Here is a 23,202-nt window from a genome sequence, read left to right as displayed (position 1 = left end):
AAAAAGTGGAAACAACCCACTGGTCATCTAATGAATGGATAAACAAAATGTGATATATCCATACAATGAAACGCTGTTTGGCATAATTAGAAGTGAAGTACTGATACATGCTATAACATGGGTGAACTTCAAAAACTCTATGCCAGACACACAGATTATGTATTGCACAATTCTGTGGGACTGGGGGTGAGAAAGGGAAACAATGCACTAGGTTTCTTCTGGGGATTATGAGAATGTTCTAAAGGTAGATTATGGTGATAGTTGCACTTTGCTATACTAAAAATCATTGTACAGTTAAAAGAGGTAAATTTTATGGCATTGAAACTATAGCTGCTGAGGTTAGGATCCTGACTCCCTCACTTAGAGCTCTGCTTTAGTAACAAACAGTCCCCAAATCCTAGTGACTTACATTGACAAACATATTCTTCACTCACATTACATGTCCAGGGACTGTGGGTCATTGCTACAGTTCAGCTCCATGGCCTCTTGGTCTGGGACCCAGGTGGAAGGAGCAGTCCCAATTTGGGACTGCTGTTTTCCTGGCCAAGGGAAAGAACAGGAAGCTCATCCACACGAACAATGGCTCTTAAAGCTTCTTCTAGACCTGTGCAGATCACGTTCATTTACACTCCATTGGTCAAAGCAAGACACATGGCCACGGCTGACAATGAAGTCACTCACCCTGCAGGGAGGCACCACAGTCACTTGACAGTGGGCAGGGCTGTGTGTATGATCTGCTTACAGAGAAGGGAACAATGAAGTAATCGACTATAATCACCTTGCTTAAGTGACTTAACCTCTCCAGGCCTCAGTTTCATCATCTACAAAGTGGGGAGATAATAAGCCTGTTTCATGGGTTTAAAGGGTTGTCGGGGTGAAATAAGTGATGACGTTTAAGGTAGCCCTGGCATGTAGTTTAAGCATTAGCTATTGCTGCAAAGCCTTACCTTACAAGGCCCTGCTCATAGAATATCCCCTTGGTGATCCCTGCTCTTTGGTTTCTTGCTAACCAACTCCTTTCCATCCACAGCACTTGGAAATTCAGGGACAGAATTTCAGGGGCTTTGTGGTTGTGCAGATTGACATTTGATGCTGCCTCTCCATGACCTCCAACAAGTTGTTAAAGCTCTAGGCCCTTTACTTTTTGCATCCTTAAAATGAGGTGTATCTTACCTGCCTCTAAAGTCCATCATGAGGATTTTACAAGGTAATATATTGTGAAGCCCACCTCTGGCAAGGAGCCAACAATCAATAGTTTGTCGTTATTCTCGGCAGCTATTATAACCTTAGTAATATTCTTTATCCTATTGCCTGTAAGGTTTTGTTTAAAGGTATGCACTAGGACAGCTTCTCTAGTGCAGAGAACTTATATCCCTGGCCTCTGACACATAGTAGGAACTTGACAGGTAATAAAGGCATTGAATGACGACTAATACAACTTGGAGATTTTGAATATTTTTAATGACTGTATCATGGTTATTAAAATGGCTACTGGTTATCGGAATCTCAGTGTTTTACATGTGTTCATAGCGATGTTTTTTGAAAGCCACAGAGGTCAGTTTTCTTGGTTGCATCTTGGAACCTGACTCCTAAGTGCAGGTTCCCTGAGGTTGAGTTAATTTTCCTGGCTGCAGAGCAGCTGCTGCTGTGTCAGAACCTTAATTCAAACCCAAGGAATCCAGTCCTGAAGCAGCCCTTTCCACTTTATCACATTGCCAGCTGCTATCACTAATGCTTAATTCAGGGTGAGCATGAGTGTTAGTGCAAGTGATTGCAAGGACAGAGCCCTATCATTGTGAAACACCCTTCTCTGTGTCCATGACAGGCTGAGGTGGCTGGGCAGTGGGCTGGAACCCAGAGTCCTGTGGTGGCCTGCTTGGTCAGTTATCAGAGTGACCTTGGGCAAATCTCTTCACCTCTCAAGGAAGTTTTCTTCATCTGTGAAATAGACCCAGCCCCTATTTTTCAAGGTTGTCCTGAGGTTTGGCCCAGCATGGAATCCCAAGAACTGGGAATTGTTATCACTTCTGGATGATCTCTAAGCTCCACTGAGTTTTTTTTAAAATTTGAATTTACCGTGGGGAGCAATCTGAAGTAAGGTTGAGCTTTGGCTAGTTAGAGCAAAATGGAGCTTGTAGACAAAAAAATATTGCCGACCTCTTCAGTAAACAACACACGTTGCCCACCATCAAGGCATCAGCCACTGCAGCTGCCTGCCTCCCAACAACTGTGCACCCCGAGGGGCATTCAGGAGGGATGCCCCTCATAGTTAAGATGCGTATCAAAGGAATGATTTCAATGAGCCCAGACTCTTGCGTCTTCCCATACTTGAGATATCTGTGTTTGTGATTAGCAGTAGTTCTTTGGATATTTGATTACTTTCCACCACCACCCCCCACCGCCGCCAGCAAAAACTGCTATATATCCTGGCTCCTCCCTTACCTCTTTGAAACAGTTCCTCAGAGCTATCTGAGAGGCTGTTTCCAGGCTATAGTCCTCAATAATGTCCTCAAGTAATACACCATTTTCAACTTTTAGGTTTTGTGTTGTTTTTCAGTCAACTTTTAGGTTGTGTGTTGAGTTATAAAAACTAAAATCAGGTATCTGCAACTTAACCTGGATATGCATAACAAATAAGATGGATTGATAGGTGGATAAAGGTTTTTTGGTTTTTTTTCTTTTTAAGAAAAACGTGATACTAAGCAAAACATTAATAGTTGTAGAATCTAGAATATATAGTTGTTAACTGTATGGTTCTTTCAGCTTTTCCTACGTTTTCATAATAAATTGTTGGAAAAGCCCTAAAATCATGGCCTCTTCATTCAGCTCGCGGGGGACATTCAGTAGTGGATTCACCTTGGGACCATGAGCCTTAGGTTCCTCAGAGGGTCCCCAGTGGTTCTCGTGTAGCGGGGGACTCTTGACAGTGCTGCAAGGCCCAGAGGCACTTAACTAAGTGCTTGTCAGGTTTGGAGGCTCTTGTTTTTGGGGGAAGGTATCCAGAGTTTGTTGAGCATCATTCCCCCGTAAACACGGGTGAAACGGTTGGGTGGGGAGGGGACGGGGAGTAGGGAGGGTGACAGGACTACCCAAAAGACAGATTAGCTAAGTCCCTGTGGTAGGGGTTGTGAAAAGACAGGTCTCCAGCAATCTCTGGAGAGAAGACTTTGGTCCAGTGGGCCTGGGGTGGTGCTCACGGTGACTCCGACTTCACTTTAAACATTCCCCCAAGTGACTCTGCTGTGAGGCAAGCTTGGAACTGCATTCTTTGTAGGAACTTGACAGTAAAGGGAAGAAACTGGGACTTTGTCTGCACGGTGACATTCACTCAGAAAACTAAAAAAATTGGGTAGAATTTATATTTGCCAAAAGGAACGAGGCAGTGGAGAGAGAAGGAAAAACTGGTGACAGAGATCTGAGGTTCTTTTTGCCCAAGTTTTCTGAGGGGCCGGATGATGGCACTGCAAGGGATCAGACGTGGAGTGATGTGAGATAACGGGTGTAGGTAAGGCTCCCCACACTGCTCTCTGTTGTTGCCTCTCTAATTTAAAAATAACAAAAAGAGTTCTTCCTTTATAAACATTCTCATCTAAAGCCAAAAGCCAACTCTGAATACAGGGCAAAATTTTAAAGGTCACTCTGGGCCAAGGTCAATTGTCCCCACTTGTATGGTCAGGCTACTCAAGATGGCTGCTCTCTTGCTCTCTGTACATTCCCCTGCCCAACCAGTGCCTGCTTCACCTATATCTTATGCACCTGACTGACCTTCCTACGCTCCTGCCCCCACCCCAGCTGGTGATTATTCTTATCAAAGGGTCAGTGAGGGGCGTGCCCTTCTGCTGGTTTCCCTGGTACCTAATGAGCCCACCTGACATCAATTCCTCTATAACTGGTAACCTCTCCTTCCACTTGGGAGTGAAGACTGCCGCCATGTCCTCTCCGCCGTCCACCGCACACAGTCGGGTGTCGCTCCAGGACCTTGCTTCAGACGTGTAAGCTCCCCCATCCATTACACCACTTACGTCTCTGTTGCTGACTCTGGGCTTTCTTCCGTCTTGAAGCTGGGCAAGCACAGGGCTTGTAGGCCTGTGGGGTACAGCCCAACACCATTATTGTTTAATTTTACCATGATAGTACTGTGGTGGGCAAGGAGGAAGGCAAGACTTTGGAGAATTTGGAACAGGGTTGATGGGAAGGGGCTGTGAAGAAGGCCTGTGAGGGGTGAGGTGGCTGGAGCTGCCTGAAGGGCCACCTCTGATTTTAGCCTTGCATTGTGGTTATATCTGCCCTTTTTGCAACCCTAGCGCTGCCACTCTCAAGGGCAGGAACAGGATCTATCTGCCACATCCAGATAGCACCAGGGTGGGTGCGGGTAAGCTGACGGGAGCATGCCCAGGGCAGCAGGGTGGGGTGAGGCTGCCCCCTGACACTTGAGACCTGTGTTCACGAGTACGTGGGGTGGTGTGATCAAGGTACCCATGGGCTGGCCCACAGGCAATCACCACGGGCAGCGTCCCAGGATGGGCCAGAGCTGGGCCCGCTGGGACCTGCACCCTCATCTTGGGCAAAGCCTCCCCTTCTCTTGTGAGACCAGGTAACGAGACCTATCTTGGGGTTTTCAGGAAGGTCAGATGAGGACATGTGCAAAGTGCTCAGCTCAGCATGTTGTCCAACCCAAGTTCATGTGCTGGGCACACAGTGAGGCCAAACAAATGGAAACGTAGGCGTCTGGAGCAGAGAAAGGTTTATTCCAAGGGCCACGCGAGAATGGGCAGCTCGTGCTCGAAAGACCTGAACTCCCTGATGGTTTTCAGGGAAGAGTTTGTATAGGCAAAATTTGGGGTGAGGGCTGCAGGGTGGTGTTCCAGGAATCTTGTGCTCAACCTGAAGTTATTATCCTCCACCTGGGTTGGGGCCTTAGTTCCAGAAGAAGAACTCAAAGTGATATATTGTTATGTAAATTCCTCGAGGAGGAACTGGGATGGTTTTCACTTGTTTCTGCATTCCCTCACTTCCTTGATTAGTAACTGTTTGAATCTGCCCTTTGGAACTCAGGGAAGGTCAAGGAAGCTGAAGCCTTTTTCCTACAAACAAGAAACGGGGACACGGAAAGGCTTTGCTACCTGGGAGTGTTACGTGAAAACTGGGCTCACCTCTTGGTGGGTATCAAGCCAATAGATACAACCAAGCCAGAGATTGGGAGAAGGAATGATTATTACTCGGAGCCAGTAAGGAGAACACCAGGGATCTTTCCCAAAGCAGCGTCTCCCTGAACAGCAAAATTGGGGAAGTTTTAAGCTAAGGGTACATGCATATTCAAGAAGGGGCTTTAAGCAGAAGAGAATTCAACATAGAATTGGGGCAAAGGTCGACAGAGTCCAAGCTTTAGTTGATTGAAGTCAGGAGGGTCAACAGCATCATTCTGTCCTCCACCTGGATGGGGGCCTTGGTTCTTGCAGAACTCAAAGATACACTTTGTGTGTATCCCTTGAGGAGGAACTAGAACTCTGCTGTAACACTGCACTATTGTTTGACTGCCTTTTCTCTGTTCCTGCATCCCTTTCATCCCTTAGATCATTAATTACTGAGACCTGTTCAAGGGCAAGCATTGTGGCCAGGCTTACATCACAAAATATCATGAAAGCCATTCCTGGTTCTCTTTCTCCGGGGACCCCCTAACTTATCTGCTTATAGGAGGGCCCCACAGGGTCCTGCTCGGTTTCAATGCCCCCTGTTCTCTGCTACTCCTCAGTCTTGAGGAAAACATGTATTGGACCAGAAAGGGAGTAACATTTTGGGTAGAGAGGATAATCATAAACCCGGCAGAGGAACTCGGTTTTAGGAGGACTTGGTTTCAAGCACCTGGTGAAGAGTGAACACTCGACGGACATAGCTATTGTTATTACAACAAATATGTGTTCCATGTAGAAGATGGTTATATGCCCATGAGCAAATGGAAAAATCCTAACACCCTAATCCTCCACCCAGAGATATCCACCGACCACACATCAGCATCGCCCCAGACCTTTCTTGGATTGTTTTTAACAAAAATGAGCTCATACCCTACAGCTCATTTTGAACATTTTTTCAAGAACATCTTTCCACATTAGTTAAGTATTCATAAAACTTACCCTTTTAAAAGGCCTTAAGGAAATCCAGTTTATGGACATAATTTATTCGACCCATCTGCATTTGTTGTATATCTCGGCCGCTTTTAATTTTTCGCTGTTATGAAACAGGGAACATGGGCAGCCTGTGCGTGTTCTTGCTAATTCTGCGGAACGTGTTGTTAAAAGCTCTGGTGCTCTACTCAAGGTTCTGTCCCAGCTTCGCGGTCCGCCTCGCCCGGCCCCGCCCCACCCCAGACCTCTCCCCAGGTGTCGTGTGACCGGTGTCCACCAGGGGGCGAGCGGGAGCCGCGGTTGGGCGCTTGATCACGCATGCGCACGCCACAGGGAACACAGGCGAAGGACGGCGGGGGCGGGAGCGGGAGGGGAAAGGTAGGAGGTGAGAGGTGAAGGGGCGGAGAGCTGCGCGGGCGCCTGGCGGCCGGGAGAGAGAGGGCGGGCGCCACGCCCGGACCGCGCGGGCCGGGAGCGCGCACGCCGCGCCCCGCCCCCGTCCCCGCCGCCGCCGCCGCCGTCGCCGCCCGGGAGCTGTTGCCGCCACAGGTACCGCTGCGCGCGTCCCCACAGCGTCCGCCCGCTGGCCCGGCTCGGGCCTCCCGCTGCGCGGCCCGGGGAGTTCCGGGATGGGGGCCGCCGGGGGCACTGGCGCGCCGGCGTGGGCGCTGTCCAGCAGCCGTGCGGGCCGGGCTGAGAGGCTGCAGCCAGAGAGGGGGCCGGGTTGCCGCGTCCCCAATCCCACCTTGGCCGCGCCCCCGTCCGGGCCAACCGCGCGCCCGCAGCCCTCCCCCTGGCCCCGGGGACCACTGGCCTGAGAGTGGGTCGCGCTGTTGCGCCCACTGGCCCTGCCGTCCCCTGGGAAGCTGCCGGTTCTAGAACCTGCTTTGGGGCTGTCTGGGTTTTCCGGAGTGCGGAGGAGAGCACGCTGTCCGCACCTGCCTCTTTTGCAAGATCTGATTGAGAGGCAACACGTAGCTTCTTTGCTGGGTTTTGCTTGGTTTCTAGTTTTCTCTTTCGCTCAGACCTAAACATTGCTCACTGATGTTGCCTCTGTTTATTCTGGGTGGTTTATTACCTCCGTTCATCATGCAGGATCCTAACGTCAGAATAGCATTAGCTGCAGGGAGCCAGGGATCCAGACTGTTTGAGCCATAGGTAGTTATACAGGTGGAAATGCTCGTGGCCTAGGGGAGCAGTGAGTCCCCTCCTGGCAGGAGTTTGCCCTGTTTCGTGTCACTTTCTGCCCCACCTTCTGTGGTGACAGAGCTGGGTGACTAAACTCCTTCTGGGGATTTTGTAATAATTTTTGTGAAGAGGGCATAGTAAAGGTTTCTTTAATGATACTAGCTTTGAGTGTGTTTCTGACCAAACGTTTGTGAAGTTTGGTTATGCAGTGTCCTTATTGCTGTGCTGCCATCTCAGGGTATTGTGCTAAAGACTGAAGCTTTTATAAGGGAGTCAGGGTCAAGGGTGTCTGAGAGTATTTCAGGTGTTCCTCTGATTGATGACCTATATCTTTTTAATGTATGTTGATAGAATTTAGGTTTTAGGTGTTTGACACATTTGCAGCATTCCCCGGGGCACACGATGTAAAAAACACAAAATATGTATAAATATATCTCCACACTCATTCTTTTGGTGATTTATTGAAATTGAAAGAATTACTTGTCATTTATTATGAACGCGTCTGGTGTTTGAGAGCTCTCTTTTCTTTTGCTATTGTGGCAAAAACAGCACCTCTCCAGAGGTCTCCATGTGCTTTATAATCACTGGTTTAGGTCCCCCTCTCCCATCATCTAGATTAGTTTACTGTCAGGAGGCGGGTATAAAAAGTCTACTACTCCTAGTTTATGCATAGAAAATGGAGGCCTAAAGATTGTGAATTGCTTGAGGTCATATATGAACAAGTAAACTGTCCAGTTGGGAAATGAACCATACCTGTGGGATTCAGTACACATGCATTTATTAACATTTGGTGGTAGACTTTAGGGGATGCTTACTGTCTTAGTGTATACATGAATGTGTCCTAAGGACCCTGGAATGACACTTAGATTTATGTGTTATTTGCTTACCCTCACCTTTGGTGGCCACCAGTGTTAGTTTTACTGGCTCTGATAGGTACTTCATGCACAGTTTGTGTCATCGCTCCCATTAAACAGATGAGAAGACTCCCCCTCATAGAGAAACTGGGTTGCTAGTGTCACCCAGCTTGGCATTGGGGATCAGGCCTTCAAACCAGGTCTGCCGAACTGCACCACCTACCTACTTCCACTGTAATTTGCTCCTTTCCTGAGTTGGCCACTGAAGCAAAGTCCAGGTGACTTCTTTTGCCGCCTGAAATAATAATTCTGGGTAAAATATTTATCCAGCGCTTGGGCTGTCTAGATTTTGTGCTAGGTGCTCTTATAACAGCTTACCTCACTTAATCTTCATAATCAGGGGCGATGACGCTGTTATCACCCCCTTAACTGATTAGTTTTTGAGATGTTATCTGACTGGCTCTGGGTCACCTAGTGAGTTAGAAGCTGAGGCCAGGTGGAAACCCAGGTTTGTCTGAAAACAGAGTCCATGCTTTTATGCTGTTCTTGGACCTGCTGGCCTCACAGTCTTCTCCACTGCCTACCAAGTGAAAAGTAGCAGAGGAGGGTGTTAGGGGTGAAGGAAGGAACCCAGTATCACAGACTTGAGTCAGAGATGGTGGAACTCTGCAGGAAAGAGACATTCATTTGATCACTGTGTTTGACAGCTTCCTCTTGAGTGGTCAGGGGCACTGCCTGAGAATGTTTGCAGAGTTGCTGGGCCATACAGCTTTGCAGTAGAGTCCAAAGAGGGGTGTGTGTGTGTGTGTGTAAGCACCAAGGGTGCACGTTGGTCTCAGGAAAAAAAATTAAAACGAATCTTTGTATTTATTTCAGCCTTATTTAATTTTTATTTTGTATTTTATAATGTATACTCTGTATTATCACAGTAGTACATATATATAATTTACGTATACGTATATTGGGGATATGTACTTGAATTTTTGTTGTTGGGGATTCATAATCAAAAATGTTAAGAAACCACTGGTTTATTTGATATTTAGCATTTTCTGAATTCATAAAATATGTGAAGTGTTATTTGTCCCATTTGTTCCTAAGTTGGAAGTCTAGTGAAGTTCAGTGTAATTCCACATAATCATAGAAAGGGTATTTCATATTAATAACCAATTATAAATTATTTTAGAAATCGCAGTCCGAGTGTGAAAGAGGATCTGGTATTTCAATAGTCTTTATGTCTCAAATATAGTACCACTCTTAAGTGTGACACTATAGTGACTGATAAAGCCCTTCAGAAGTTAAAATTTGGGGGAATTCTCTGGCGTTCCAGTGGTTAGGACTCTGCACTTTCACTGCTGAGGGCCTCGGTTCAATCCCTGGTCAGGAAACTAAGGTCCCACAAGCCATGCAGTCTGGCCAAAAAAGAGAAGACGGGCTTCCCTGGCGGCGCAGTGGTTGAGAGTCTGCCTGCGGATGCAGGGGATGCGGGTTCGTGCCCCGGTCCGGGAGGATCCCACATGCCGCAGAGCGGCTGGGCCCGTGAGCCATGGCCGCTGAGCCTGCGCGTCCGGAGCCTGTGCTCCGCGACGGGAGAGGCCACGACAGTGAGAGGCCCGTGTACCAAAAAAAAAAAAAAAAAAAAAAAAAAGAAGAAGTTGTTAAAATTTTGTTGTTGAACCTTTTCTATTTTAAACATGTTAATTCAGTCTGAAGCCAGAGAGACCAAACTATTCAGTTGACGCAAATATGGCAGTTGTAATAGTCGTATTTGCACTATTTCCCAACCTTAGAGTATTTTCAAATCATCTAAATATTGAAATTCCAAATACATTGATTCCTTATCCCTTTTTACAAACTGGATTCTTCAGTTCATTCCACTGCAATGGTTAGTACATTATTTCAAAATGAGCAGTTCCAGAATTATACCTAATTAAAAAATATCTTTGTCATCTTCCAGCTTATTTCACAATTGAATAGATTAGTGTTTGTTCAGGAGTTTAGGTTAAAATAACAGAATGGGTTTTGAGCAAGAAATATATTTTCCTAATTATATAAGCTGTTTTTATCCAGATGAGTTATCATTACTTCGTAACTAGGTTCTCAAACATTAGTGTGAATTAAAATTACCTGGAGGGATTGTTTTAACCCCACCTCCAGAATCCGTAGGTGAGAGTTTGAATTTGAATTTGAAACAAGTTACCAGGTGCTGCTACTGTTTGGCCTAGGGAACCACACTTTGAGAGCCATGGCTCTAAAACCAGAGCACAATGTCAGTGCTTTCATGTTTCACTCTGAATCTCATCAGCATCAGTCTTTTTTTTTAAAAAAATTATTTATTTATTTGGCCGCTTCGGGTCTTAGTTGCAGCACGCGGGATCTTCATTGTGGCATACAGGTTCTTTTTAGTTGCGGCATGCGGAATCTTTTCTTTTCAGTTGTGGCATGCAGGATATTTAGTTACAGCATGTGGGATCTAGTTCCCTGACCAGGGATCGAACTCGGGCCCCCTGCATTGGGAGTGCAGAATCTTAGCTACTGGACCACCAGGGAAGTCCCCAGCATCAGTTAGTCTTATAGTATAGTTTTGCCAAGTACGGTTGGTTCCTGAATTAATGATGATTCAACTTACAGTTTTTCCACGATGTGACGGTGCCAGAGCAATCATACATTCGGTAGAAACCATACTTCAAATTTTGAATTTTGATCTTTTCTGGGGTAGTGATACGCAGTACATGCTCTTTCTCGTGATGCTGGACAGCAGCATCGAGCCGCAGCTCCCAGTCAGATCTGCAATCATGGGTAAACAACTGATACACTTACAGCCATTCTGTACTCAAATCATTCTGTTTTTCATTTTCAGTACGTTATTCAATAAGTTACATGAGATATTCAACACTTTATTATAAAATGGGCTTTGTGTTAGATGCTTTTGTCCAACTGTAGACTAACGTAAGTAATCTGAGCACATCTAAGGTAGGCTAGGCTAAGCTATGATGTTCAGCAGCCTAGGTGTATTAAATACATTTTTGACTTACAATATTTTCAACTTAGGATGGGTTTATTAGTATGTAACTCCATTGTAAATTGAGGAAGATCTGTACATAACTGGTTCTTGTTTTTAGTCAATTTCCTTTTTATTTTTAGATGATGTCATAATTAAGATTGTATTCTCAGTTATAGTGCTATTTCTGTTTTCCCTGAAGTTTTAAGGTTCTTGAGGAATTAGAGTTTTTTTTTAATTCGAGTCACCCAGGTTGAATAAAAATTAATAGGCGCGCACTCAAGCGCACACATACACACACATGCACACGCACACATTTCAATTGTCTGTAATCCCAGTGGTAACCACTAGCAGGCTCCTTCTCAGGTTTCTTTGCTGCTCATTCTCTTGTTCTCTCTTTGTATAATGAGATCATACTGTTTTGTATCCATTTTCTGTTATTGTGTGAACATTTTTTCATGTATAAAACTATTCTGGAACATTTTTGGAAATTTAAAAACATGAGCTCTCATTTATTTTTTTTAAAAAATATATTTATTTATTTATTTGGCTGCTCCTGGTCTTAGTTGCGGCATGCGGGATCTTTAGTTGAGGCACACAGTATCTAGTTCCCTGACCAAGGATTGAATCTGGGTCCCCTGCATTGGGAGCGCAGAGTCTTAACCGCTGGACCACCAGGGAAGTCCTCTCTCATTTATTTTTATGTTTTCCAATGACTTTCTCTTTGAGCAGCCTTGCTCACAGTTTGGCTGTGGGCTTCGTTTGCACCTTTCAGAAGACTGCATTGTCACTCAGGAAGTCTTCAACCATGGTTTCTCTCCTCTTCAACAATCTTCAGTAGCTCCCCACTCTCGTGATCTGCCCCAAGCTGGCCTACCCACTCCTTCCCCCTACCAGCCTGTATTTATGCCACCTCATCTCCATGGGGTGATTAGTTACCTTCTTTCAGGTATGAGCCATGGTTCGGTTTGACATTCATTCTTGGTTGTCACCCCAGTGACAGTGACTGTTAGAAACATCAAGACCTGCCTGCCTTCAGCAGGCAACAGAGAACATTGCATCTCATATTCTTTTTTTTTTTTTTTTTTTGGGGGTTCCGGGGCCCTCCCCTTTTTTTCGCCTATGCCCTGGCGCCCAGGCTCTGGACACGCAGGCTCAGCAGCCATGGCTCACAGGCCCAGCCGCTCCACGGCATGTGGGATCTTCCCGGACTGGGGCACGAACCCGTGTCCCCTGCATCGGCAGGCGGACTCTCAACCACTGTGCCACCAGGGAAGCCCCTGCATCTCATATTCTTGTCAGGGAGGATAATCTTGAATTCTTCACCTTCCAAAAGCTGTCCTGAGCTCAACTGTGGTAAAGGACATCCATGGAATTGTTCTGGAACATGCTTCAGTGTACCTGTTCTAGGCAGTGTTTTGTCTTTGGATGAAACTGGATCATTAGGAAGCAGCATATTTCTGGCCTCCTTCCAGTTGTTTTGTTTTTGTTTTAACTAAACTCACTTTGCATGGCCCCATCAGCTTGCGTTGAGATCTGTATTAGAAGTCCCCAAGAAAATCTGGAGGCAATTAGAAATTTCCTTCAGGTCCAGTGCCTGGAATGCTCATGCCTCTTCTGAACCATTGGGCCATTGGTTTGATTAAACCATACTGTGAACTGTGTCAAAATGGTTCCCTCTTTGCCTTGGCCCCTAGGGAGCTCAGAGTCTCTTTTATATTCAGAGTCCTCTGGCTTGTGCTTTCTGTATTAACCTTACTTCTGGCATATACCATTTTTTTTTTTTTTTTTTTTACAGCTAGATGTTTTGCTCTTTCTCTCAAATTTTACCATAAAATATATAACACATTTCATCTCTATTCTAAACATTACTGTGATTATATTTTTGTAGCCAAATTTATGTTCTCATCTATTTCCTCTCATTTTTTTGTACACTTGAATCCCTCTGAGCCCAGCTTTCCCCTGCCCCCTCCTATGTACTAATTCTTTTTTGTTGTTCCATTTTTTTAAATTGTGGTAAATACACAACTTAGCGTATTAACCATTTTTAAGCGTACAGTTCAGTGGTATTAAAAGTACATTCATATTTTTTTTTGCACCATCAACACCATTCTCTCCATATCTCTTTTCATCTTGCAAAACAGAAACTCTGTACCCATTAAACAATAACTCCTCATTTCTCCTCTCCCAAGTCCCTGGCAGTCACCATCCTACTTTCTATGATTTTGACTACTCTAAGTATATCATATAAGTGGACTTATACAGTATTAGTCTTTTTATGGCTGGCTTATTTCATTTAGCATAATATCCTCATGGTTCAAACATGTCGTAGCATGTATCAAAATTTCTTTCTTTTTTAAGGTTGAATAATATTCCGTGTATATACCACGTTTTGTTTATCCATTTATCCGTTGACAGACATTTGAATTGTTTCCACCTTCTGGCTGTTGTGAATGATGCTGCTATAAACATGGGTGTACACATATTTGTTCAAGTCCTTGTTTTCAGTTCTCTCGGGCCAGTATGGAAGTGGAATTGCTGGATGGTAATTCTATGATTAATTTTTTTGGAACCACCATACTGTTTTCCATGGAGGCTGTACCATTTTATATTCTTACCAGCAATGTACAAGGGTTCCAGTTTCTCCACATCCTTGCTTAACACTTGTTTTCTGTCTTTTTTTAAGCTTTATTATTATTATTTTAAATTTATTTTATTTATTTTATTTTTGGCTCCATTGGGTGTTCATTCCTTTATGCGGGATTTCTCTAGTTGTGGTGAGCAGGAGCTATTCTTCGTTGCGGTGCATGTGCTTCTCATTGTGGTGGCTTCTTGTTGCACAGCACGGGCTCTAGGGCACATGGGCTTCAGTAGTTGTGGCATGTGGGCTCAGTAGTTGTGGCTTGCGGGCTCTAGAACGCAGGCTCAGTAGTTGTGGTGCACGGGCTTAGTTATTCCGCGGCATATGGGATCTTCCTGGACCAGGGATCGAAGCTGTGTCCTCTGCATTGGCAGGCAGATTCTTAACCACTGTACCACCAGGGAAGTCCCATTTTCTGTTTTGTTTTGTTTTGTTTTTGGTGGTACGTGGGCCTCTCACTGTTGTGGCCTCTCCCGTTGCGGAGCACAGGCTTCGGACGCGCAGGCTCAGCAGCCATGGCTCACGGGCCCAGCCGCTCCGCAGCATGTGGGATCTTCCTGGACCGGAGCACGAACCCGTGTCCCCTGCATCGGCAGACGGACTCTCAACCACTGCATCACCAGGGAAGCCCTCTCCTTGTAGTTTTTTTGTTTTTTTGCTAAGAAGTTTTTTAAAGATCACTTAAAATCAACACAGAAAGTGGTTACATAGTACAGATCTCAAGTATTCGCTGAGAATAACTTTCTTCTTTTTTGTTGTTTTTTTATATATAAACATTTTATTTTAATAATACTGTTTATCACTGCAGTTTACATCATTCTATTATGAAAATGTTTAACTGAAGAGAGGATATTTCCTCAAAACAGTAAATAAGCAAAGCTTTTTCAGTTAAATTTACAGCAATACAGCATTTAGAAATACATAATTCTTCATTTTAGGGCTTCCCTGGTGGCACAGTGGTTGAGAGTCCGCCTGCCAATGCAGGGGACACGGGTTCGTGCCCCGGTCCGGGAAGATCCCACATGCCGCAGAGTGGCTGGGCCCATGAGCCATGGGCGCTGAGCCTGCGCGTCCGGAGCCTGTGCTCCGCAATGGGAGAGGCCACAACAGTGAGAGGCCCACGTACCGCAAAAAAAAAAAAAAAAGTTAAGAAATACATAATTCTTCATTTTACAATAATACTTCCTCTTTAAAAATTTGTCATGGTTCGTCACAGATTTAAAGTACCAGGCACCTAATGCTATGAAAGGATAATACTGTATATGTAGTGTAAGTGAACCAGATCTTTTCTCAAATAGTCTTTCTAAAGTCCTACCAAATTTGTGTGAATGTATTTGTTGAATAAATTAAACATTTTTTGTGTTGTTAATTTGTAATATTGTACAAAACTCAAAAATAACACCTGTACCTATTATAGGAAGCTTATTTTAGCATTTTACCTGTAAGAAACACTGATCTGTATACTTAAAATGATTTCTTGAAAACATTTTCATCATATAGTCCAGCATTTAACAAATAATATGTGAAAATAAAGTCTCCAGAACATTAAAATTTTATCCTCTGATTAGTATTCCAATTAAGAATAACTTTCTTGGGCTTCCCTGGTGGCGCAGTGGTTGAGAGTCCGCCTGCCGATGCAGGGGACACGGGTTCGTGCGTGCCCCGGTCTGGGAAGATCCCGCATGCCGCAGAGCGGCTGGGCCCGTGAGCCATGGCCGCTGAGTCTGCGCGTCCGGAGTCTGTGCTCCGCAATGGGAGAGGCCACAACAGTGAGAGGCCCGCGTACCGCAAAACAAAACAAAACAAAACATAAAAAACAATAACTTTCTTAATGTTATACAAATGAGTAGTTATGACTTGAGATAAAGTGTCCATTCACAGCATCATACATTGATTCAGAAAGATATCTTCAATAACTAAGGCAGGAGTGAAAGTGTACTCTAGAAAAATATGAGCCTAGAAAAGAGCAGCATTTCTAAATCTCATTTTACATGTGTATTTTAAAATTTATAGGGACTTCCCTGGTGGTCCAGTGGTTAAGAATCCGCCTTCCAGTGATGTGGGTTCGATCCCTGGTCAGGGAAATAAGATCCCACATGCCGCAGGGCAACTAAGCCCACACGCTGCAACTAAGATGTGAGGCAGCCAAAAATAAATAAATATATTTTTAAAAAATAATAAAATTTATAGCATATGCAATTTAACAATTAAATATCATAATTACAGAGTTGACCATTTTATTAATATTACTGAAGTTCATATACTCAATTTGGCCTTAAAACCTTTTTTTTTTTTTTTTTTTGCGGTACGCGGGCCTCTCACCGCTGCGGCCTCTCCTGCTGCGGAGCACAGGCTCCGTACGCGTGGGCTCCTCCCGGACCGGGGCACAAACCCTTGTCCCCTGCATCGGCAGGCGGACTCTCAACCACTGCGCCACCAGGGAAGCCCTGGCCTTAAACCTTTTTAAATTCTTTTCATAATTTAAATGGTAAATACTGCCTTATATTTGTGCTTGTACGGTTTATAAAATGGATGAAAGAAACTACAGAAGAGATTTCTAATAAATTTATTTAAGGTAGCAGCAGTGTGTATTTAAGGATCTGCTTTAATTCACCTAAAGAAAGAAGTTATGAGTTTATGTTCTGAACCACATAACCTAGTATTGATTGTACATTGTTTCAAATTACTGGCCCCCTGCTCACTTTAGATTGCTAAATCCTGCCTTCTTGAATGTTTATAGATGGGCAGGAGTCCGGTTAGATATAGTTCAGTGGCTTTTTTATACCAGCAGCTCTAGCACTAGCACTGTCCTGGGTGCAGAGCAAGCTCTATTCTATTAATATTTCTGAGGTATTTTCAGTGGTTGCTACTGAGTCATTGTAATTTCGATTTGCATTTCCCTAGTGATTAGTGATGTTGAGCATCTTTTCATGTGTTTATTAGCCATCTGTATATCTTTGGGGAAATGTCTATTCAAGTCCTTTGCCTATTTTTAATCAGATTGTTTGTTTTTTTGTTGTTGAGTTTTAGGACTTTTCTGTATATTCTATATATTAATCCCTTACCAGCTGTATGATTTGTAAATATTTTCTCCCATTCTGTGGGTTGCCTTTTTACTCTTTTGGTAGTGTTTTTTTTTTTTTTTTGCCATGCTGCATGGCTTATGGTATCTTAGTTCCCCAACCAGGGATGGAACCTGGGCCCTCAGAACTGAGAGTGTGGAGCCCTAACCACTGGACCACCAGGGAATTCCCTGTTGAGAGTATCTTTTTTTAAAAAAAATATTTGTGTATTTACTTTTAAAAAATATGTATTTATTTTGGCTGCACTGGGTCTTAGCTGCAACATGTGGGATGTTCATTGCCACATGTGGACTTCTTAGTTGCGGCATGCGTACTCCTAGTGGCGGCATGCATTCGGGATCTAGTTCCCCGACTAAGGATCAAACCTGGGCCCCCTGCATTGGGAGCGCAGAGTCTTACCCACTGGACCACCAGGGAAGTCCTCGATAGTATCTTTTGATGCACACAGTTTAAAAATTTTTATGAAGTCCAGTTTGTTTATTTTTTCTTTTGTTGCCGTTGCCTTTGGTTGTACACCAAGGAATTGCCAAATCCAATTTCGTAAAGCTTTTGCCTTATGTTCTATTCTAAGAGTTTTTATACTTTTAAGTCTTAAGTTTACATCTTTGAGCCTTGTGTATTCATTGTTGCTAAATTTTGTAAAGGGATAAATTCTGAAAAGGCCTTGCACGTTACAAAGGACTTCTCTATTTATTAATGTTTATTATCATAAAATTGAAATATACACAAAAGCAGAGAGCAGTATTCCATTGTGTATGTATCACTTAGTTATGTCTGTCATTTACTCATTAACTTGAGGGCACTCGTTTCATCTATATCATCCACTCTTCTCATTATTGTATTTTTTAATTATTTGGTGATTTTTTTATTGAGGCAAAATATACATAACATAAAATTTAATGTCTTAACCTGCACATTGGAGGTGCAGAGTCTTAACCACTGGACTGCCAGGGAAGTCTCCATTTTAACCATTCGTAAGTGTAGCGTTCAGTGTCATCAAATATATTCACAGTGTTGTGCAGCCGTCACCACTTTCCATTTCCAGAACATTTTCATCATTCCAAACAGAGACTCTGTACCCATTAAACAACTTCCCATTCTCCCCTCCCTGCCAGGCCTTGGCAATCACCATTCTACTTTCTGCCTCTATGAATTTGCCCATTCTAGGTTCTACATATAAGTGGGATCATACTATATTTGTTTTTTTGTGTCTGGCTTATTTCACTTTACATGTTTTCAGTATTCATCCTTGTTATAGAATTTCATTCCTTTTTCAGGGCAAATAATATTCTGTTGTACGTACATCCACATTTTGTTTATCTCTTCATCTGTCAATGAATATTCGAGCAATTTCTGCCTTTTGCCTGTTGTGAATAATGCTGTTTATCAATATCTGTAAAGATATCTGTACAGATATCTGTTTGAGTCCCTACTTTCAGTTCTTTGGATATATACCCAGGAGAGGAATTGCTGGATCATATGGTAATTTTATGTTTAACTTTTTGGAGAACTGCCAAACTGTCTTCCACAGGAGCTGTACCATTTTTCATTCCTACCAGCAGTACACAAAAGTTCCAATTTCTTCACATCCTTACCAACACTTTTTTTTTTTTTTCTTTTGCCTGCACCACGCAGCATGTGAGATCATACCCGCGTACCCTGCATTGGAAGCGTGGAGTCTTACCCACTAGACTGCCAGGGAAGTCCCTTTTTTTCTTTTCCAACACTTGTTATTTTTTTGTTTTTGTTTTTTTTAATAAGAGCCATCCTAGTGGGTGTGAAATGGTATCTCATTGTGGTTTTGATTTGTATTTTCATAATGATTAGTGATGTCAAGCATCTTTTTATGTGCTTTTTGGCCATTTGTGTATCTTCTTTAGAGAAATGCCTATTCAAGTCCTTTGCCCATTTTTTTTAACATCTTTATTGGAGTATAATTGCTTTACATTGTTGTGTTAGTTTCTACTTTATAACAAAGTGAATCAGCTATACATATACATATGTTCCCATATCCCTTCCCTCTTGCATCTCCCTCCCATCCTCCCTATCCCACCCCTCTAGGTGGTCACAAAGCACCGAGCTGATCTCCCTGTGCTATGCAGCTGCTTCCCACTAGCTATCTATTTTACGTTTGGTAGTGTATGTATGTCCATGCCACACTCTCACTTCTTCCCAGCTTACCCTTCCCTCGCCCCATGTCCTCAAGTCCCCTTTACCCGTTTTTGAATCAGGTTGTTTTGTTTGTTTGTTTGCCAAGTTGTAGGAGTTCTTCCTATATTCTGGATATTAATTCCTTCTTAGATATATGATTTGCAAATATTTTCTCCCATTATGTGGGTTGTCTTTTCACTCTGTTGATAGTTTCCTTTGATGTACAAAAATGATTAGTTTTTATGAACTCTCATTTGTCTATTTTTTCTTTTGTTGCCTGTGCTTTTAGTGTCATATCTAAGAAATCCTTTCAAAGTGGAGTATCATGAAGCTTTTAACCCTGTTTTCTTTTTTTTTAATTTTTTAAAATAAATTTATTTTATTTATTTTTGGCTACTTTGGTTCTTCATTGCTGTGCACGGCTTTCTCTAGTTGCGATGAGCGGGGGCTACTCTTCGTTGCGGTGCGCGTGCTTCTCGTTGCGGTGGCTTCTCTTGTTGCGGAGCACAGGCTCTAGGCACGTGGGCTTCAGTAGTTGTTGCATGCAGGCTCAGTAGTTGTGGCTCGTTGGCTCTAGAGCGCAGGCTCAGTAGTTAATGGCACATGGGCTTATTTGCTCCATGGCATGTGGTATATTCCCGGACCAGGGCTCGAACCCGTGTCCCCTGTATTGGCAGGCGGATTCTTAACCACTGCGCCACCAGGGAAGCCCTATGTTTTCTTTTACGAGTTTTATAGTTTTAGCTTTGTTTAGGTCTTTGATTCATTTTGAGTTAATTTTTGTATATGATGTAAGGTAAGGGTCCAGTTTAACTTTTTTTGCATGTGACTATCCAGTTTTCGCAGCACCGTTTGTTGAAAAACTGTTACAAGGAGAAGGGCCCCAGGTGACCCTCATCTCTTGGCTCTCTTTGGCACTCTCCCCCTCACAAATAGGTCTTTTGCATATTTTGTGTTTGGAATGGAACCATCTTCCATGTGGCATTTATATTAAAAGCTCTTGAGTTAGTAATAAAATAGAGACTCGTCACAACTTCACTTTTGGGTAAACTATCAAGAACCGTGCTGCTTTCCAGCAGACCACACTTCTGTCAGGAAACCAGGCAAGAGGCCACCATTCTGTGTGGCTTGGATGTGCCCATGTGTGGCTGAGAGCAGGAGGCTGGTCCTGGCCATGCTCCTGCCAGCTGGGACCAAGGCTGAGGGCATCCTACCTCTGAGCCAAAGGTCCTATCTTGTGGAATGACAAGGCTGCCCCATTGAGCTCCTGGGTTGTTTCTAGCTTTAAAACAGATTCTTTGCCCATGTTCTTATCAGTGGTCAGTTCAATCCCTTTGTTAGTCATTGCTGACCAGGTCAAGAGGGAATGAAAATGTAGGTAGCTGGCGTTGTGGACGAAAATCTTTAATGTTTGTTGATGCTGAATTGTGAAGAGGGTTGGCATCTTGTACATGGTTATTTGTGACGGCCATCACAAACAATGTAATTTAGTCTTCCATCAATATGGGTATTGCTGTGCCATCACAATTATTCTAAATGTGACAGTAGTCATCCTCTTGAATATATGTGTTTTCAGACTTCAAATTCTCTGAAATCAGCTTTCAGTCATTAACTCAAACTCCTTTCTTTTTTCAGGACTGTTAATTTAGTCTGCTGAAAATTCTTCCAGCTTATTTGGGTAATTTTGATGCTTAGAGAAGCAGAATTTCCTGTCCTGATCATTGGTCCACTTTGCAAAGCAACTTTCCCCCAAAGGTGAATTGTTTGCACCAGTGGACTAGTTTAGCACAGTGAACAGACCTACAGTGACTTTCTTTTCGGCACCAAATGAGGTGCTGGCTGCTCTAGGGAAACAAAGGTGATTCAGCTGTGACCTCCCAAGAGGGACCACGCTCAATCAGGGGAGGCTGAGAAAGTCAGAATGGACACAGGGCAGTGTGGAAATACAGTTACAGAAGCTTAGAGTAGAAGGCTGCTGCTCCTACAGGGAGGCTTTCATTATTTTTTAATTTTAGCTTTTCAGTGCAGTACTACATTCACATAGCACAAAATTTAAAGGGTACGACAGGGTATACACGGGAACATTTCCCTTGCACCTTGCCCCTGGCCACCAGATCCTTTCCCCAGAGGCAGCCAGTGTTACAAGTTCTCGAGTGTCAGTTCAGGGCTCTTCTGTGCATAATACAGACAAATACACAGAGAGCTCTTTTCTTTCTTTTTAAAAATTTATTATTTTTGGCTGCGTTGGGTCTTCATTGCTGCGCACGGGCTTTCTCTAGTTGAGGCAAGTGGGGACTACTCTTCGTTGCAGTGCATGGGCTCTAGGCGCACAAGCTTCAGTAGTTGTGGCTCACGGGCTTAGTTGCTCTGCAGTATGTGGGATTTTCCCAGACCAGGAATCGAACCCATGTCCCCTGCATTGGCAGGCAGATTCTTAACCACTGTGCCACCAGGGAAGTCCTGAGAGCTCTTTTCTTTTACATGAAAGTAGCACACTATATCCCTTGCTTTTTCCTCTGTGATAGTTCATTATCAATACATAAGAACTTTTTCATTGTCTTTTACAACTGGATAATATTCCATTGTCAGGATGTACCTTAATTTATTTAGCCTGAGCTTTATTGATGGACATGTAAGGTGTTTTAAACTTTGCTAACACAGACACCACTGACTAATGTTCTATATGCATCAATCCATGCATGGCCAAGTGCACCTATCCATTCACTTACCTAAGGCAGGAAGGCTGGGTTGGTGAGTATGTACTTTTGTGATTTTGATCGCTCTTACCAGATAAACCTCCATAGAGGTTTTGTCTACGTATGCTCCCAGCCGTGTGTGGCAGTGCCTGTTTATCCATACCCTCACCAACACTGTGGTACCTCATAGTTTGGTTTTTGCCAATTTGATAGGTGAAAAAATGGTTTCTCTCTAGATTCTTTTCCCACCTAAACTTCTTAGTTCGACCTGTAGAAAAGTTAAAAGAGTAATAGAATGAACACTCAGGGGTAGTTTTAGTTTAAGGTTGAAGGACCATTTCTATTTTCTGTGAAAAAGCTGTTTGTATCCTTGGCTTGTTTTTCTACTGGGCTTTGGTTTTTTTAAAATTAATTTTGTAAAAATTATTTATATATGAAGGAACTTTGTACTTTGTCAGTGGTATGAATTACAGTTGTATTTTTGTAGATGGTTATTTATTTTTTTACTTAGGATGGTTTTGTCATGGAAAAAAATTAGTTTTTAATTGGGTTGTATTTATTGACTTTTTAAGGCTTCTGGGTTCTCTGTCATACCTAGAAAGATTTTCCCTAGTAGAAGACTATGAAAAATTATCCTGTGGTTTCTTTTTTTTTTTTTTTACTTTATCTATTTATTTTTGGCTGTGTTGGGTCTTTGTTGCTGCACGTAGGTGTTCTCTAGTTGCGAGAGCAGGGGCTACTCTTTGTTGCGGTGCGCGGGCTTCTCACTGTGGTGGCTTCTCTTGTTGCAGAGCACGGGCTCTAGGCGCTCAGGCTTCAGTAGTTGTGGCTCATGGGCTCTAGAGAGCAGCCTCAGTAGTTGCGGCACACGGGCTTAGTTGCTCTGCGGCATGTGAGATCTTCCCAGACCAGGGCTTTAACCTGTGTCCCCTGCATTGACAGGCGGATTCTTAATCACTGTGCCACCAGGGAAGTCCCTATCCTGTGGTTTCTTAAAGTACTTTTTCTATTTCATTTTTTAGCTTTTAGTCTTTTATCCATTTGGAATTTATTTTGGTGTGAAGTGTGGGTCCAACTTAATTTTTTCCCAATTGGCCACCCATTTGTTGCAGTACCTTTTATTGAACAATTCATCTTTTTCCTACTTGTTTAAATATCCCCTTTCATTTACTACATATGATATACTTTGCCACATATCATGTACGTTTGGGTCTGTTTCTGGACTTTCTGTTGTATACATTAATCCATGTTTTAGTGTGTTGTTAATCACATTGTTTTAATTACCCAAGTATTATAGCGTGTTTCGATATTTGGTAAAGTTAATTCTCATTTATTATCTTTCTTTTTCAGAACTTTCCTGGCTATTTTTGTTTTTCTATATGAACTTTAAAGAAACTTTGCTAGTTAAAAGTCCTGTTTGTTTTTATTGGGACTAAGTTATTTACATTTTTAGGTTAGTGTAGGAAGAG

The 23,202-nt window shown here is 43.3% G+C and overlaps 1 protein-coding gene and 1 long non-coding RNA gene across 2 annotated transcripts in view; one reads left to right on the top strand and one right to left on the bottom strand.

Annotated features, from left to right (window-relative positions):
• Positions 1 to 297: 297 nt before the first annotated feature.
• Positions 298 to 6,315, bottom strand: LOC113615040 (uncharacterized). Its single transcript, XR_003430863.1, has 3 exons — positions 6,132 to 6,315; positions 3,869 to 4,086; positions 298 to 3,461 (listed from the first exon to the last, which is right to left on the bottom strand). It is a non-coding gene; the product is annotated as an uncharacterized LOC113615040 (long non-coding RNA).
• Positions 6,316 to 6,567: 252 nt separating this feature from the next.
• Positions 6,568 to 23,202, top strand: part of SCAP (SREBF chaperone) — an 89,672-nt gene continuing 73,037 nt past the window's right edge. The window contains exon 1 of the mRNA XM_027096943.1: positions 6,568 to 6,671. The gene's annotated coding sequence lies outside the window, so the exon portion shown is untranslated. The remainder of the gene's footprint in view (positions 6,672 to 23,202) is intronic.

Source organism: Aethalodelphis obliquidens, unplaced genomic scaffold (assembly GCF_003676395.1).
Source record: "Aethalodelphis obliquidens isolate GAN/ISIS:26980383/991018 unplaced genomic scaffold, ASM367639v1 scaffold111, whole genome shotgun sequence".
Lineage (NCBI taxonomy): Eukaryota > Metazoa > Chordata > Mammalia > Artiodactyla > Delphinidae > Aethalodelphis > Aethalodelphis obliquidens.
Note: the sequence above shows the minus strand (reverse complement) of the source record. Positions and strands in the feature narration are given on the sequence as shown.